The sequence below is a fragment of the Corvus brachyrhynchos genome, unplaced genomic scaffold (genome assembly GCF_000691975.1).
Source record: "Corvus brachyrhynchos isolate BGI_N302 unplaced genomic scaffold, ASM69197v1 scaffold136, whole genome shotgun sequence".
NCBI lineage: Eukaryota > Metazoa > Chordata > Aves > Passeriformes > Corvidae > Corvus > Corvus brachyrhynchos.
The window spans coordinates 6,307,445-6,325,693 of NW_008239080.1; the positions used below are offsets into that span (position 1 = coordinate 6,307,445).

The following is an 18,249-nucleotide window of genomic DNA, read 5'->3' on the forward strand; positions in this document are numbered from 1 at the left end:
CGTGCCGCTCGGATCAGGGGGGCGGGGGGCCCTGCCCACGGCCCCGCGCCGCTGGGCTGTGCCTGGTCAGTGTTTCAGCACTCGGGCGGTGTTAGCGCCGTGTTCCAGGCAGCGCTAACACAGGTGGGCGGCGCTGGGACAGCGGTGAGGCAGTGGGAAACCCACCCAGCAGTGGTCCTCGCCGCGCGTGATCGTTCCCTGTGTGAAAATCATAAAATGGCAGGGTGACACGCATTTGCGCGAGGTCACGGCACTGCCCTTGCTCCATGCAGTTTGTATTGCTCACACGAGTTGCGGCGGGCGCGTTTGCTGTGGAGGGAAGAGTCACTGGAGCCATAGGGGTGCGGAGGCAGAGCCGGGGGGTTGTCACGGAGGGATGAGTGAAGGTGTCTGTCAGCTGTGAGCAGGTGTGTGCAGGGGCTGCAGGGAGTGTAGGTTGGATGAGGAGGCGCCTGGGCACGTGGGCAAAGAAACACCGTAGGCCTTGACTTTCCTAATCATGGCTTTGTAGGGGAAGAAGTGAAGGAAAGTTACCTGCATTTCCTGTCTGAACAGTCATTCATTCCAACTCTAACTCCAGTAATCAATAGGTGCTTCAAGCCTTTAAAAACATGAGCCAAGCCTAGAACAAAATTGTTTAAAATATATTTAAATATATTTTTATTTTTATTTTTTTTAAAGAGCACATCTTGTTGCATTTTTCTTCTGTTTGCAGATATACCGTGGAATCATCTTCCATTTTTTTCCACTACTTGGAAGTGAAATTTAATTATTAGGTAGCAATGTGACTTCAGATGTGGCGAGATGATGAAAAATGCTCTGAGTGATATGAAAACTGGCAGCATTTGAATTTTGCTTCAGATAGTCTGAGCCTCATATCTCAAAAGATGCGTATATAGAATACACAAAGTAACACTGTTGTGAGCATAGGGTTTTGTATAGGTAAGTCCCATACAGCTTCCAGCTATCATATTTCCCTGGGAACAGTGTCTATCCAGCATTAAATTTTGGGGAAAAAAAGAAACCTTTTTTTCTTTTTTCTTCTTTTTAAATAAAAGTGGAAAAATATTTTGTTGTGGTAAAGAAATAAAAGAGAATTAAAGGACTTTTATGTATCAGGCCTGAAGCAAAGCACCATAATTCTGTTCATGTGCCCTCTCTATGTTTTGGTGCATCATTTCCTTTTTAAGGATCTGAACATTTTTTAAAAGTTTCCTTCAAAATACCATGATATGCCACTTGATTGTGTCTGTCTCTGTCCCCCTATCGGACAAAGCATTTGAAAGGGCTTTTGCAACAGAGTGGGTTTGCAGTCAAAACCAGTCATTAATATCTTCTCAGAAAATAGTAGATTAAAAAGGTTTTCTTATTTTAATGGATAATTTTACTTAATTTTTGCAGTGCTCTTCTTTCATTTTCATCACTAGTTTTTTTCCTCCAAGGATACAGAAATATGTCTTCATCAGTAAACAGCAAATCTGAGAATCAACAGCAAACATCCTCCCTGTGCACATTGATGTGGCTGTGAGCTGCACAGTGCACTAATTAAATCCAGGGTTGGTCACTGTTCATGTTTTAACATTTGCTTCTGCTGTGATTTTACATGAATCTGTTTAAATTTCCATTTTTCTCATGTGGATTCTTAAACAACCCACAAAGGTCTTTGTTATGTAGGAGTGCATTCCATACCAATCCTGTTCAAGAAAAAAAGTGTTTCTTGTTATGTGATCTAGAAACTATACTAGCTCAAATAATGGTTGTAAAAAGGTTTGTTGGTCTTTTTTTTATGACCAGTGTATGCAAGATAGTTATGGCAGCACCACTACAATGACATTTATGTGGGTACACTAAGAAATAAAATAGGAAAGGGGGTTTAGGTGCAAGAGCAGTCTCCCGGAAATAATGTTTTCATGGCTGATGAAAATAAAGTTTATTTACTTGCCAAAATATTTTCAGGAGTTCCTCGGGATTTTTCTTTAAACGCCAAGTAAAATGTAAATGTTGCTGCCAGGGCTGTTGTAGAAATAGAATCATTCTATTTTGTCTAAGAACCCCAAATATATAAAAATTTGGTTATATACTGTGCTGACTAATTTGTAAAAGTCCAGGTTTAACCACTTGAAGCTCTACTGCAGGTGAAATAGTAGGTTCTAAAGTGAGTAGTGGGATGTCTTTGTTTTCCCTTATTTTTTCTGTTTCATTTAGCCAACCATTTTTCTGGTATTTTTAGAACCACATTTGACTTTAAAAGATAGAGTTCCTTGAGTAGATAAGTTATTGAAAAGGAGAGATGAAAAGTAAAAGATAATTTGGTTAGGTGGCTAAATAGACAGTAAACAGAATTTTCTACTACCTAGTAGAAAGTTACTAATAACTTCTAGTAGAAGTTACTAATAACTATTTCAGTCTTACTAAGACTAGTCTGCATTGCATCAAAAAATTACTGAACACCTGACTAGTCACTGAGGCACGTCATTCCTGTTGCAGTGTGTTCATCTTTCTCCATATTCTTAATTGCTTAACTGTTTGCTTCAGAATGCTTCTGTAATGCTTCATACAAGGAATACAGTTCAGCTTCATTTTCTTAGCATTGCCCCAATGTATATAGTTTTTATTAGTAGTTCTGATTAACTTAGTATTAAAGGTCTGATTTACTAAATAAGAGCTATAGTCACATGAGAATTTGTTAAAGACATGGATTTATATCAGAACTGTAAAATGTGCTAGCATCTACTAAGAAAGGAGGTGGCCATAGATACTGCAGTGTTAGGGAGATTTCTGCAGCGATCAGTGTTGTTAGTGATGGTGACTCACTGGATTTGACTGGAGTTTGTAATGTACTTTGTGGTCTGTTTTGTGAAATGATCAGGCTGAGCGGCAGGGAAGGTGTTTGCTGCTGGTGTCCTCTGGTGTAGCAGGGACCTTCTTGCTGGAGAAGAGATGGTCTGAGAGTAACTGACACTGGTCTTATCCTGCAGACTTAATCTTATATTTTCATGTAGGCTAGAATGGAATTTTGATGCACTAGGAATATGCTGAGGACACAGCAGGGAAGAGCTGGATGGCTAAAGAAGTGTAAAAGACTGGGATGAAATTCAAGGATGCAGAATGATTAGGTGCTTTGAGACCAATAACCCAAAGTAGAAACTTTGACTTTATTATTAGAATAGATTGAAGAAGAACTTTGTAATATTCACAAATCATAGGATGACTATGAGCTGCCAATATAGCTGTTAAAAAAAATCAAGTTAGGTCCTCAGATAGAGTAGATCAACAATTTCCAGTCAAACAGGGAAATGTTGATGCCATTGCAAAAAACTGCATTTGTTCAGTTTTGGTTAGTCATGTTCAAGAAATTGAATTCCAGCTGGGAGAGGTTAGGTCTTGCACCACTGGAATGGTTGGGAAAAGGAAGGTGAAATGTAAATGGCTTGGGTTTGTCTGATACCTAGCGTTAAGACCTGGAGGATGTGCAGGCAGGGTGGGAAGAAGAGGAATTAGCTGCTTAAAATAAAGGAAGATGTTGCTACCCACAAACACACACTTATAGTCAGTCTATATAATAAATATAAAGTAGAAATTTAAAAGCAAATTATCCATTGGTGGCATTCTTTAGGAGCTTTTTAATCACAGTAATGAGGGTAAAAACCCTTTATGATTTAGGTTTACTAAAAGGATTATATGACGTTGTTTCTGTAGTAGTGAAAATTATTTGATTCTTAGGAGCTTTTAAAGATTATATAAGGAATAGAGGACTAGATATTTAAATGTTTTAAAATAGAGAAAATTCCATGTCCAGTTTTTTAATTACATTTCATGGCTTACAATACTTTGTTAAGGTCAGAGTGTCAACTGTAGCATGATTCGTCTGCCACTTTAAAATGGGGAATCCTACTCTGCAAGAGGGTAGTGGCTAAACATAGCTAAATAACAATCCTCTTTTTCTTAACCCTTGAGTTTATGTACTACTATCTAGATGTACTAAGGGGTATAGTAAAATAAGAGTATATTAGGAGTCATATGGTTTGGTGAGGGCTGCCTACACCTACAACAAATAAAGCAAAAATAAGACAAAAATAAGACTAGTCTCTTATTCTGCTGGATGTAGCTGTGACTCTAGGAAGTGTAATCTGTCTAAATAATGCTAATGTGTGCTATATTATGTTGTAGGATTTCTGTCACAGACTTAGGCTGTCACACGGAATGCAATATCCAGAATCATTAACAGTTGTTCAGGATATTACCATTAGAAAGTTTTATTACTGGAGAGGAACACAAATGCTAGGTGCTAAATAGTAAAATAATGAGCAAAAACTTGGATCCTCTTATTTAGACAGCTAACTTCTGTTTCAGAGCTTTGATTGCAATGATTTATATGCTACGTGCCTAAATACCCAGACTGAAAACGCACGGACTAAGATTCCCTCATCTCCTCACTGCATGATACTCTTGGATCAAGAGATGCGCACAAGTGTCTTACTTTTGCAGTTTTAATTTGCTAGTTTAGATTTTGTAACAGATTGTCATGTTTTAAACATATGCTAGAAACCTCTCAAATTTATTTTTAAAGTAACTCAAGAATAACAACAAAACCCACAGTCCATGTGACAATTATATATGTCTTACTTATGTTTGATTCTTGATTCAAATTACAGCATAAAAATGAGACATATGGTATTATGCAACCTGGGAGGAGACAGCAGATCTCTTTTATTTGAGTCTTTTAGCTACACCTCAGAGCAACTGATTTGAGACATACTGTATTTCATGTTCTTTTTATCTCCATGTAATTATATAGTCCTGGAATAAATTAAGATTTGCAGGCTCTCCTCAAATAACTATTTAGGCTATTTTCATTTTTTAATTTAATATACCTAGTTAAGAAGTACTTTAAAAAATTGCTGTCATCAATATTGCAAATTTATTAGTTTACTATGACAATTACAATATGAAAGAAATATATCATTGTTTACATTCTTTTTTTTTTTTTTTTTAAATCTGATTTAAATTGCATATAAGTAAAGGAAAAAGAAGGTAGTTATCCTGGATTTTATGTTGCAGAGTTTTTGGTTTTTAACTCTTTCAAAGGATGGCATTATTTAGAGAGAATTAATGAAACCATTATAGAGAAAGTATATTAATTTCATTGGGCAAAGATCTTTTTTTCCTTCTTTCTTTTGCCCACCATTCTTACCTCATTCTGTGTTTTCATCCTGATCTTCCAAGGTTTTCAGATGTGTTGTCTTTCATATAACCCAAGACCAAATAATTGATCACTAAGAGACTGTGAAATTCCTGTTTTCCAGCCCTTCTGTATTCTTCTACATGCAGAGGCCTTGTCAATCCAGAATTCAGTAGATGGATAATTTTCTCAGTGAACACATTAGAAGAATGTCCCAAGAATGGGACTTTTTTTTTTTTGCAGAATTCAGTAGATGGATAATTTCTCAGTGAACACATTACAAGAATGTCCCAAGAATGGGACTTTTTTTTTTTGCTTTGTTGCAGATTTCAAGGAACATTTATTTTCTTAATGTTCTTAAGATGTAAAGCATACAAAGTTATTATAAAAATAAATAGAATAAAGTAGGAGAGATTATAATTTAATGCTAAATTATAGCAATCTATTAAGTTTGTATCAGCATGCTGTGTTTTTTCTTGTTGAATTTGGAAATGATGAATGACATATGATACATGCTGACCCTGAAGGTAGTAAATAAAACACACTCCCACTGAATTTAACTGGAGTAGGGAGAGTGCAATGCTGAGCTTTTTCTAAAATGTTCTTTGAAGTCAAGAGGAGTTTCCCCTTTAGAAGACCCAGTCACTAGACTCATGCCAACTTTTTCAGTCAGGTATTTTATATGCTGCAGAGTAAGATCTCAAGAACCTTGAAGAGAGAAAGTCCAAAAAGGCTGAGTGCTTGGTTTTTTAGGGGTGCCAAACAGGATGTTCGAAGTTAAGAGGCTGATAATAAAGTGTAGGTTTGACCTAAGTGGAGTCACTGACTTTCAGTTTTTGTATACCATTGGCCTGTAAATACTGGATGGATAACAGGAGCTTTTTAGTTGATAGAGATTTATGCTATACTGGGATTATTAAGGGAGTTTAAGATTTTATAAAAAAGATGGAAATATTGTAAAGGATTTGCTTTGCAAATTTGGGAATTAAAAAAATGCACAAGAAGTTTTTCCTCAGACCCCATATCTGCTTTTTGGTGAGATCCCATTTTTAACTTTTCCCACCTCCATCTCCTTCATAACCTAAATATGGGCAGAGTTATGTTCATTTCCTCCCATGCCAGCTCAAGGAGGAGAACTGATTTAAGACACCCCATGTGTCAAATCATCGTTTTAAAATTCATGCATCTTGAGATCATTCTTTTCTCATTGCTTTGGCTGGGAGTGAAGATAAGTGAATTGCCAAAGATCAATCAGATCCAAATTTAATTCCTACTGAAATAAATGAGTATATCTTTTAATAAGGATCTTATTTACAATTTGTGGATCTTCTGTCTTTTAGTTTTGGTAAGGAAATCTCACCTTAGAAGATTACTGTACCAGCTGGTCAGACATAGAAGTTTCCATAAAGCAAAATACTTGCTGTTCCTAATTAATCAAATTTTCTGCTTTTGAACTGTCTGATGTGATGACTAATAAATAATAGTAACTGTTGTCTCTGTAGTGGCTTGTATCTCACTTTAGGGGTTTTTTTTTTCACTTAGAAGGAATGCTGAGTGCCTAGAATGGTTAAATGTGGAATTCTGGGTACCTCAGATGAAGTTACACTTATTTCTCTACATTTTAATGTTAGGACTATTTTTTGGTGCTTCTGAGGAAAAAGGTAGCTTCAACTCTTGCAGCACTTGGGTTGAAAGATTCACGTATTTATGAAAGTGTGTGTTTGAATTTCAGTTTGTGTGTGAATATCATGCAGTAGGAAACTGGTGCAGTGTAGGTACAGTTCAGAGGTAAAACTGAGTTCACTCTTAATTCTTTCACTACATAAATATTTCAGGTGTTTAAACAAGGTGATGATTCTCTGAAATTTTAAGAACTGAAGACTATTGAGAATCTTTAATGTGTCAAGTATGAAAGAAGTTATGTTTAAAGAAACTGTGGAGGGCTTCAGAAAAGTAGTTATTTAGTACTTCGGGCTGTGTTGAGTTCTCTTTTTTTGTTTAGCTCTCTCATTCACTTAACAAAGGTATAATATTTTTTGTAGCATTCTTCTTAGCCCCCAAATGTGTATTTAAAAAGATAGATGAAGTATGAAAGAGAAATGTGTATTAAAGATGGGTGTGTGGTATTGTGAAGTTCTGGGGAAAGTGTGCCACCTTAAAAGTTTGCCAGTGCGCATGATAGTGCAGATGTGGACCTTGACATACAGTGTCATGAGGTACTATGCACTCAGTAAGGATCATCAATTAATTGAACCTCAGAAAATGCTAGAACAGAAAAATAATAATTTTAAGAATGAGAATAAAAATCAGGCAGAAATTTGTAGGAAAAGGTTCTCTCTGTCTATCTAATATATCCTTCTGTCACTTAGGAAAACTCATCAGGATATTGAAATTCTGAGAGTAGTTGCTTTATTGGTTGATCTGAAATTTTTGAGATAAGAGCATGACCTAAAAAATCAGACTTTCATGCTGTGCTAAATACCCATAAAACAAATTCAGCATTTTTGGTCTTCAGCAAAAGGGAAATATTTTATTACTGCTGTGTTAATGTACACTTACATAGCCCTTTTGGGGTAGAAATGTCAAAATGGTGCACACACTTTAAAATTAAGCAGTTCAGTAGAGATGAGGGATTTTTTCTATTTTGTAATATGGTGATAGGGACGTAACATACAATGAAGAAGAAAAATTTTATTACATAAGACATTATTAATCAGATACATATTTTATTATCTGGTCTTTTAATCAGTCACTTCAGAGGAACCAGAAAACTGCTAAATGCATGGTTTACATTTCAGAAAAATAATTCCAGGGACAGTTTTAAGGGTTGCTTTTCAAACTTAAGTTATTGCAGTTAGAAGTAATCAGCTCATAGCTTTTCTTTTCTTTTACTGGGTTAGGTATCATATCAATGGTGAAGAATTTGATTAACATTTGGGACAAAGTTCTAATCTTGCAAAAGATGGAAAAGATGCTGCAGCTAATAAGAAGGAAATTATACTTACTGTCGGAATGTTGTTGTAGCCAGTATTATTTTTAGATAATTCCCTTGTTAAATGGAGGTTTATTTTAGAGTTTGGTGTAAATGAATGAAAGTTACTCCAGTTGTGGCATTACATTTGAATTTATTTGGATTACATATTCTTACGAGAGTCATTCTCACAGCTCTTGTGACAAAAACACAGATTTATTACATGCAAAAACTGCTAAAAGGTGAGCTGGTGAAAAAACTGTGCTGGGTAGACATTTCTTCTTTGTCTGAGTGGGGTTTTTTTGTCCACAGATGTTAGCTGTTTTGTATGGGAATAAAGGTGTTAGTTTATGAGTTTCTTGGAAAAAGAAGTTTAAAGGCTTTGAATGGATGAGATGTGTGGACTGAAGCGCCAGAGGACATTGCTGGAATGTTAGGTGAAACCCATAGGGAAATAATTCAACAGCAGCATCTGGAAAGGAACTGTATGTGGCTTTAGGGCTTACTTTTAATGCTAGTAGTTAAGATGAGATTAAATATGGGTGTTAGTATGTGAGAAATGGGGGAACAAGGTAAGTGATGAAGGTGTATCATGTGGAACACTGGGATTAGGGAAAAGATTTAACAGAATCCGCAGCTGATCACAGCTGAATTTTTAAAACCCTGGAAACATAATTTGAATTGAACTTTGTGCTGGCTTCATATAAACTAAAGCAGCGTACATGACTATTTTATTGGGCAAAGAGAAGACAGAGTATAGGCCAGTTCATTGGCCTTGCCATGTCACTTTTGCCTGAATGGGATGAATGAAGATGATGGAAAGGTAAGCTACTAAGCCAGCTGGCTGTTGGCTATGCAGACAGGAGTCAGCTGGTGATTGAGAATTTTCTGGTCTCCCTGCCATTTTTGGATATTTATGACTTGATTCAATTTCCTAAGTGCTCTTGTATGGTGCCATGTGAGATGCCCTAAGGTAGCTGAGATAGCTTATAGGGTTGGCAGGTATCAAATAGGATTTACAGGAGTCTCATGCTCTCTTGGCACAATGGCTAGAGGTCAAGTCAGATGCATCCCAAATGCACAAGGTGCCTGTAATTAGCCATCTGACTTGTGTCCCTACTGTTTGCTAAGTTGTTTGATATGCTTTTGGCCATTGCTGAGAGTGCTGAGAAGTGGCTTCATTCAGTTGGCCATGCTTCAGTGATGATGCCATTTAAGATGCCCTATAATATCCTCCTTTATCTCCAGCTTCCAAAAAGCTGCAGATCCTGTGTCCTGAATGCTGTGTTTAGGGAACCTTAAGACATTTTATGTGAATATATACATTGACTGTACAGGGATGCCTAGGACACATGTAGACATAACTGTGTAGATACTTAAGTTCAGGTGTTTTAAAGTCCAGTTGAGTCCTATCATTAAGAACATTTCAGGACCTTTTGAGCTTAATGAGTGGTATGGCTACATTGCCATTCAGTTTATAAATAGTACTATCTATTGTCAGTGTTTGGAAAAATCCTTCAGTTAAGATTATGTGTTGTGGTAAAATGAAAGTACAGCTAATAGTAGTACTACTATATATTTTTTCCTTTTTTTTTTCCTTAGTTAACACTGGTCTTATTATGAATTTTACAACAACATGTGTTTCTTTCTCATCAGTTGAGCACTTTATTATCCAGAATATGGAGGCTTAAAAAAAAAATCTTCCGAAATGTGCAAAGTCTAGAAGTGAAAGCAATAAAAAATTAAGAAATATCATGATTCATTTTGTCATGACAACCCTTAATCTTTGCAAACAGTCTGACGTGTTATGTTCCCAGTTTGGTTTTGTCTTTGTCATAGTTCCTCCAGTACCAGTATATTTTCTTGTACTTGTTCCACTTCACTGTTTTCAGGTTTGCATGATTAGAATGCGCTAAAATTACTATTACGTTACTATTAACTGTAATAAATTGGAAATTTAACCAGTACAGAAGATGCCATGATATATCATTATTATATGAGTATTTTTTAGTAAGGTCATAGAAAGTAATAATTTATTTTAAGTGTTTATTGAAAAACTATCAACTTATATTTACGTATTTTTAAAATTTCATATGAGGAAAATTTTTTATGCCTTTAATTATTTTCAGCAAAATAGGAAGTAAATTATATTCTTTAAATATGCTCACATTTGACTAATTTCATTGTGAAAATGGAAGATTTTTATAACATCAAGAATGGCATAGTGTTCAAGTTATAATTTCCTTACCATTATTGGGAAATTATTATGGTAACACTTTGTAGATGTTATTTTTCTAAAGAGCTTTACAAACTTTAAATTCTCATGAAGGATGAGTTGCCAACAGTGATGAAATAGATAGCCATTAAAATACTGTCATTTTAATTAGTGTCTTTTGGAAAGAGAACTATGGAAAACATAGTGGGGGGCCACCTGTACTTGAATTAATGATTTACTTGATCTTTTAGGCCCAACCTTTGGACACAGAAGGTGATTTTGGTTGCAGTAGTAATTGAGAATGGTTGATTTACTTTCAGCTTTTTATTTTAATTCTTAAAGTTCTATGCATAACTCACTTTTATGGAAAATGAATTATTTAGAGAGACTTATCTGATAGGATGGATGGGCTGAATTGTCAGTATATTCATTCCCATCCACCCCCTCCCCGATATCCCAAAGTATTTGCAAATTGCTTGCACATGTTGGATTTGTAATGATGATCATGCCTCTGCTTTTTCAATGTGTGTGGAAAAACACCACTCTTTCTCCTTTCTAGAATTCTGTCTTTAGTCTTGCCGGTAAAGCACCGTACACACCATAATACTATTACCATAAATAATAGTAAAGGAAAGTGTGGGAGGTTTTGGCTCCAGTATCATCAGTATGCTGTTGATCTCCGTTCTCTGTATCCTTTTCATCCAGCCCAGATGGCAGAGTATAATTGCTTTTCCAGGCTTTGACCAAGATAGGGATATGGATATGGATGAAAGTGAGTTGGCTGTAAATCAGCTTGGTTAATGGAGAAATGCTGATTGTTAGCCAAGGGAAGCATTTAGGGAAATAGAGAAAGGTAATGTATACGCCATGTTCTGAAAATACATTTTTAATTTTTGCTAAAGTGACTGGCTGTGTTGGCCTCCTGTTAATAGCAGAGGTCTCTAGTACCATTTGTTATTGATTTCATTGTAACACAAGTCTAACTGTGGTTGCCTACGCCTCTACTACCACCTGACTCTGCTAATAGATTCCTTGATCATTATTTTTCAAGTTATCAAAAATTGTCTGTGACTACAGCACATTTATGTGCTTTTTTAGGTTGTTAGCTCTAATTTGGGTATTCAGATCTCTGTGATTCCACGTACTCTACATTTGTTGACAACAGCAACAAATAGTTTTTAGAAGGTGTCAAGTCATCATATTTAGATAATTTAGATAATTTAGAAAGTTCAGTCTCATCCAGGAGACTGTTATTTGACAAATGTGTCCTATTATTTTTGTTCTGTCAGGTTATGAATGATTTTATGTAAAATACAGATATGAATATTAAAGAAGGTATTTCTTTGTTTTCAAAGGTAGTGAACAATCTTTGGGCTTGATTTTATCTTTCTGAGTGTTTGTCCTGTAATGCTACTTCTTTTTTTTTGAGAGCATCCAACATCATGACAGAGAATTAGACATGGTTTCCAGTTACTCCTAGAGCTAGCTGCTGCTTGTATTAGACACTCAGTCTCCAGTTCCTGAAGTTTCCTTCTTTGAAGAGCTGTCAGAAGAGCAGTTGTGTTAGCCTGCCATATGCCTGTGGAATTTTCTGACCTACTGGAGCTTGCATTTGGTAAATTTTAAGCCATGACCACCAGAGATGTTTGTGTGATTCTATACGTTTGTGTGACTTTATACTGACTGTAATAAGTTGTTGTCCTTGGCCACATAGTTAGAACGTAGCATGGACTGTCATGATTTTGATGATCACAATTTAAAATGTGTAACATATATAATTCAAGTGTTCACAGTTCTTACCTTTGCTTACTAAAGGGGAAAGCTTCTGGGGGTCTGTAACTATCTTCACATCAAAATCTCTTTTATGTATATTTTCCAGTATTGAAGTTAAGAAAATAACAAAAAAAGTCTAAATTATTAATAAATCTTAAATGTTGATAATTATATGCTTATGTTTCCCCATATTTATTTATATTATTTGAAATACTACTAGAAATTGTATTTTATGAATGTTTATATTAATAGATTTTGCTCATGACTATGATGTCAAGTGGGAAATACTGCTTTATTGATTTTTTATCCAACATAGCCTTTACTGTGTCCCTGAAATAAATCCACCAGTTAAGTTTTTTGCTATCATTTCACCATATCTATGCTTTGCACAGTTTTGGGGTTGGAAAGCTATATAGGAGAAGTTACAAAGTGAGGATTTAGTCAGGACCAAAGCTAAAGAATATGGGCTAACAATTCATGGTTTTATATCCTGCTACTCAGAAAAGCACTTGCCCAGCATAGTAGTTCAGTGTAGCTTGTCAGCTTTGGAAGAAACACTGTTAGATTTTGTGTTCTCCTCAAATAATGGAGAGATCAAGAAGAAAATCTAGTTTATGAAGAAACTGAAAAGATCATAAAGAAATACAGAATAATATTGTTGCAAGATCAGTATGGTAACCCATGTAATTTGTGTGACTAAGAGTAGTAGTTTCAGAATGCATTCCAAAGCCAGGACATGGTAAAAATACCAGTCAAGAATCTTTAAGCCTGTTTACTACTTCTGAACTCAGCACTTCCTCCTGAAAGGGGAAAATGAACCTAAGAAGGAACATGAGTTTAGTCTTCAGTGTGATATGAAAAGTACAACAGAAAACAACTTTCATCCTCTCATGCATTTAAAAATGTATTATTATTATATTTTATTCTTATGCTCTTAAAGTAAAAGTAGACACCTCCAAACAGTATTCAAATACATGACTACCCTGTCAATTAAACAAAACAGACAGTGCCAGGGTTTCAGTTTATGTGTGTTCATAGTTCAAGCTGAGTTCACTTCAATTGGTTATATGAGGCAAATTGTGTATTGGAGGCAGCTGCAGGTTCTGGTTTCCCATCCATTAAGGACATCCACTGTAAGCAAAAGAGTAAACTACAAATCATAGAAAATAATCAGCAGGTGTTTCACCCAAAGTATGTGAGAGCTGATCTCTTCTGATCTAATATAAAGAAAATAGTCTGGGAAGTGAGGAATTCCTCCTGTTCCCTCTCTTAGACTCATGTGGACAGAGACTATATTCATTTATTAACTCTGTAGCTCTTTAGAAAATGTGCTATTTTGTGTTTGTCTGAAAGAAATGTTCTTTCTTATAGAAAGGAGTTCCTTATTTGTTTTGCTACATCTCATTGCATTTCGCTAAGACCAGGGAAGTACGGTGCTATGAAACTGGTTTGCAGACTTAGTACCTCTGTGGCAATTGTCTGCGCAATAGGTGATTTAGCACAATTGCATATTATGCTTCAGTGTTCTCTTTTATGAACATGATTCTGTTTGTGTATCAGACAGAGCTCTTTTACTATTAATTGGATTTTGGTGTATTTTTTCATGTCAAACCCTTGTTTGTTGCTTGAATAAGACATTATTCTTTGGGATTACTGTCATAGCATCTAATGGCTGTAGCCTCCAGTGGATAAGGAGATAAATCAGAGAGAGTTAATACACAAACCACTAACTTTCAGATGTATTTTATGAGTGCTGCTACTCTAATCTGAAAAGTGTGATAATTCTGGCCTCCATCAACAAAGCTTATCCTTAGGGTGCTAGGCATTAACAACTACTACACTTTCATTTTAGGTGCAACTGGTAGAAGGGGGCAGAGAAAGGGAGAAATAGGCTGCATTCTAATCCCAACATTTTTTACTTAGGGGAAAGAAATACTCAAGGAGTATTTATCTAAACTGTGTGTTAAGGGGCATGGTTCAGATATTACAATGAATCCTAGAAAAAGGAATTTCTCTGTTGGACAGGGAGCAGTGAGGGCCAGCAGCTCCCTAAGGGAGGGACCTGAGGGTAGTTACAGGGAGGTCTCCAGGCAGTCCCACCATAGCTAAGTGGGGTGAGAAGGGTAGGCCTAGAGGTGGTATCCTAGAGGGTAGGCCTAGAGAGGGTTCAAGCACAAGTCCAGGTCATTGGGTGAGTTTGTGGTGTTAAGGGAAGTCCAAGGTTACAGCTGGGAGTGCAGATCAGTGAGTCATGGGCGGGATTCGGTCCAGCGGTGGTTAACAGAGTTGGCCATGCAGCCCTGTGCCTGTCAGGCATGTCCATAGTGATGAGAGAGATCCAAGGTCAAACTGTAAAGTCAGTCCATGGGTCTAGGTCTGGATCGATGTGAATGCTCTGTTTACAGAGGAGTCATGGGAAAACAAGGAGGTAAGAATTAAGTTGGTCTGATTTGCTTCTAAGATGTAGTTTGAGCAGAAGAATAGAGGTCATGCCAGTTGCTCCAAAGAGATGCTCTGAAATGACTTAGTATCCTCTTCATTGGACTGGTGCTACCTGAGTATTCATGTGCTATATGATGCATTTCATATACCTGAAAAATTGTTGATACATAAGATATCAGTTGCTGAGAGTATATTTTGGATTGAAATTGTCTGCAACAAACAGTGAAGTTACTTACTTTCTTTTATATATTTATCTGTATTCCAGTTTTTCAGTGAGAAAGCATTTAATGGCAAAGGTGAAATCAGCAGCAGGATGGATTGGGAATCATGTCAGCAAGGAAGGCTGAAAACTTGATTTAGAATGATGGAAAGAATAAATTGCCTACTGAGTTCTTGGAGGAACTCAAAAGAAGTTCCTCTGGTTTCTCTTGGTAACTCATTAGGTGACACATAGTTCATCTGAGGAAAATGTTTGCTTGGGATTACAACATCTGAATGAAAACATAAGTAGGTATCTACAGCATCTGATGTTCCTGTGATAGCCACTGCAGACATAGGACAGGACTCAATTGTCTAAACATAGGTGCCTAATGCCATTTGAAACACAAAGGATATATGAGACATCCTTCTGGGGCAGTGATATTCTACACATTGTAAAACGCGCAAGAGACCTATGCCCTTGTAGAGTGGCATTCAGTTCCTAACAGTTAAACAAACCTGGCAACCAAGATCATCAGCCACTAGGTGTGAACCTTAGGATGACCTGACTTATTCTTTATCTCCATCAGCCATATTGGAGCTTCTTCAGCTGAAATGGCAGTTTAGACATCTGTTATGCCTTCATACACATGCATGGGGGGAACCATTTAAAAGCTCAGTTTGTTGCCTAACAGATGTGTCTAATGCCATTTGAGATGCCCTCCAGTGTAAAGACATCTTGATAGATTTGAAGTGAGACCTGCAGTAAATGGACAAAGTGGGAGCCCTGCCCTTTCTGAGCAGCACTTGGAGGCCAGAAGTCATCCAGAATGACTCCAGGTGCATCTGTTAAGGCGTCATCAATGAGCTGAGGTTTCTTAACCTTGAGCTGAATACCAGTCTTAAACCTTGTCTTCTGTAGCTTTGGAAGACCTATTCTAAAGGATTTTCAAAAGGAATAGAGATATATAGATGGTATTTTGCTTTTTAAGATTTGTAACTATGTCCATGAGTAGTGTAGTTGTGTGTGACTTGAATGTTCTAGTTTTGTATAAGAATAGTATTTTTAACACAGCAACATTTTTTTTAATCTCTGGGGTATTCTTTATTAGTATCATTTGTTGCCAGTTGATTTGCCAGTTCATCAGAATGCCAGTTCATCAAATATCATTTGATTTGCCAGTTCATCAGAACACTTGATGGAGTTATTTTTTTTCCAAATCTTAATTTCTGTTTTCTAAATAAAAGTAATTTTTCTTTCTTTATTAGTTAATATTATTTGTACTTTATGACCTCTGTCTTTACCGTTAAAGTCCTCTTTGTAAACAGGATTAGATCAAACAACTGGCCACTCCAGCAGCATAAGCATTCATAGTTCAGTTTAAAATCATATTTCTTATCTTTTCATATGAATGAGTTTTATTATAAACAACCCTGCAACAATAAGAAGTAGTATACTAGCAGATTATACTGGAATTTAATAGTTAATGTAAATGACAGTAGAAATGTTAAGCCTATTACTTTACCATAGAAATCCCTAGAGTGAATTCTCATTCAGTTTAGACAATCTCTTGATATATGTAAATCACTACTCTTTCATGAGCTCAAACAAGCCTTCTGGGCTCAACAATTATTTGGTTTATTCCAAGTAAGTTAACTCCACACTTAACTAATTTTATTCTGTAATGATTTACTTGCATTTTATATTTTGCCCTCCCATGGACAATCTCCAGTGGATTGAATTATTTTTTGAAGTAGGAAATCACAATATTTCTACTCATTAAGTGCCAGGCTACTGTTTTATCTATGACAGCCTAGTTTATAGCCCAGGATCAGTTTTGCTATTTCATTTTCTTACTTAGTCAGTCAGCATCAGAAACAATATGGAGAGTCCTAAGTGTTATCTTATGTATTGCTTTTATTGAAATGCATCTGCTGTGTCAATGGAATTCTGTACTCTGTTGTAATTGCTTTGTTTGTGGTATATCTGTGTTAACATTCAGGTCATGCATATGAAGTGATATAGTAAGAAAACTTCATTTGATGAAAGATTCTCAGGGGTTGAGAGTTTTTGCTAGTTGTGGTCTGTTCATGGTTATTCTCCCAGTGGTCATGTCAGCAGCATACAGCAGAAGTTCTAGAATGAATCCTCAGTTTATCTTTACTGAGGAATATTCTTCAGGTGCATCCCACTGGTTTTTGAATCTTCTCAATTTTTTTTTTTTTTGCTAGGCTGGGTATTAATATGTTTCATATCTGCCTTCCAGTAGTGTGAACAATGTGAACAAAGATTTTAATTTCTTCCTGTTTATTTTCTCTATGTCTTGTAAAGTTTAGAGTCATCTGTGTGTTCAGAAGATTGACCACTGTTTCCTTTGTTCTCCTTCCAGCAATCATATTATTTATCTTAGAGCCTTCTCCTGGTTTTTGGGCATTTTTCCATGTCACTGCAGATATACATTATGGAATTACGATGCCACCTCCCTGCTGATTCTTGTTGAAAACTGCTTTTCTGAGTAATTCTTTGCATGAGACGGACCTGCCTTTGTTCAGTTGTCCTCTGTGCCAGAACACCACCTTGTGGAAAAGGAAAACAGAGCTTTAGCTTGCTCGGTTAGAAGGATTAAAAAGGCCTGAAGCTCCAGATCCTTCTCCCTTACTTCTGTGTTCTTTCAGTTACATTTGAGAAGCTCTGGGTAATATTTGCCATTGCTGTTTCTGCCCATGTGAATGACCTTCATGGAATAAAAATCAGAATGCTGAAAGAACCTCAGCACCTTTAGTAGCAGTAGTGAAGCAAAGACAGAGCTTTAAAAAGTGTTTATTTAATTTGTTTACATTTATTGTTACATTAAGGAGATTATACTGCTTTAATTAGGAGTTACTAGGGTTTTCTGTAATGAACCTAAATTTGCAGCTATTTATAGTTGAGAGAAAATGTTTCCATACAGAAATTTGGCATTCAATGTCTCAAGCTAAATGGTTTGGTTTTCCTTTTTCTATTTCTTTTAAAAATACTCTTTGGCTGCATTCTGTTTTGAGGGAGGCAATTTTTTTTGTGGTTTTATATGCTTTTTGTGCTTCCTTGGCAAGGCTTGATACATGGAAAAACAAATTTTCCAGGCTCTTAGTCTTTTATGTCAGCTATTTCCTTTTTGATGTTTAATACATGATGCTCTGGTGGTCATTACTTTTTAACAGAGACCCTGTATTATTCAAGAAGCAGTCACCCCTAAATATTTGCCATAACTACTTTTCATATATTGTTTCATAAAAATGGTTCATATAGTTGAATTTAGGAAATATTTTTTCTGGGAAAAAATTGTATATCTGACATGTTTAGTGGTACTAAAATTGGTACTTGTTTATTTCTACAAAGTTCACAATTTCTCATTAATTTAAAATATAAAAACGGTTTTAAATTTTTCTGTTTATTTCTATTTTCTGATTAGTATCTGTAGGCCATTT

At 36.0% G+C, this 18,249-nt stretch overlaps 1 protein-coding gene across 1 annotated transcript in view; it reads left to right on the top strand.

Annotated features, from left to right (window-relative positions):
* Positions 1-772: 772 nt before the first annotated feature.
* The window catches only part of HMGCLL1 (3-hydroxymethyl-3-methylglutaryl-CoA lyase like 1), a 77,499-nt gene continuing 60,022 nt past the window's right edge, over positions 773-18,249 (top strand). The window contains exon 1 of the mRNA XM_008637666.2: positions 773-942. The gene's annotated coding sequence lies outside the window, so the exon portion shown is untranslated. The remainder of the gene's footprint in view (positions 943-18,249) is intronic.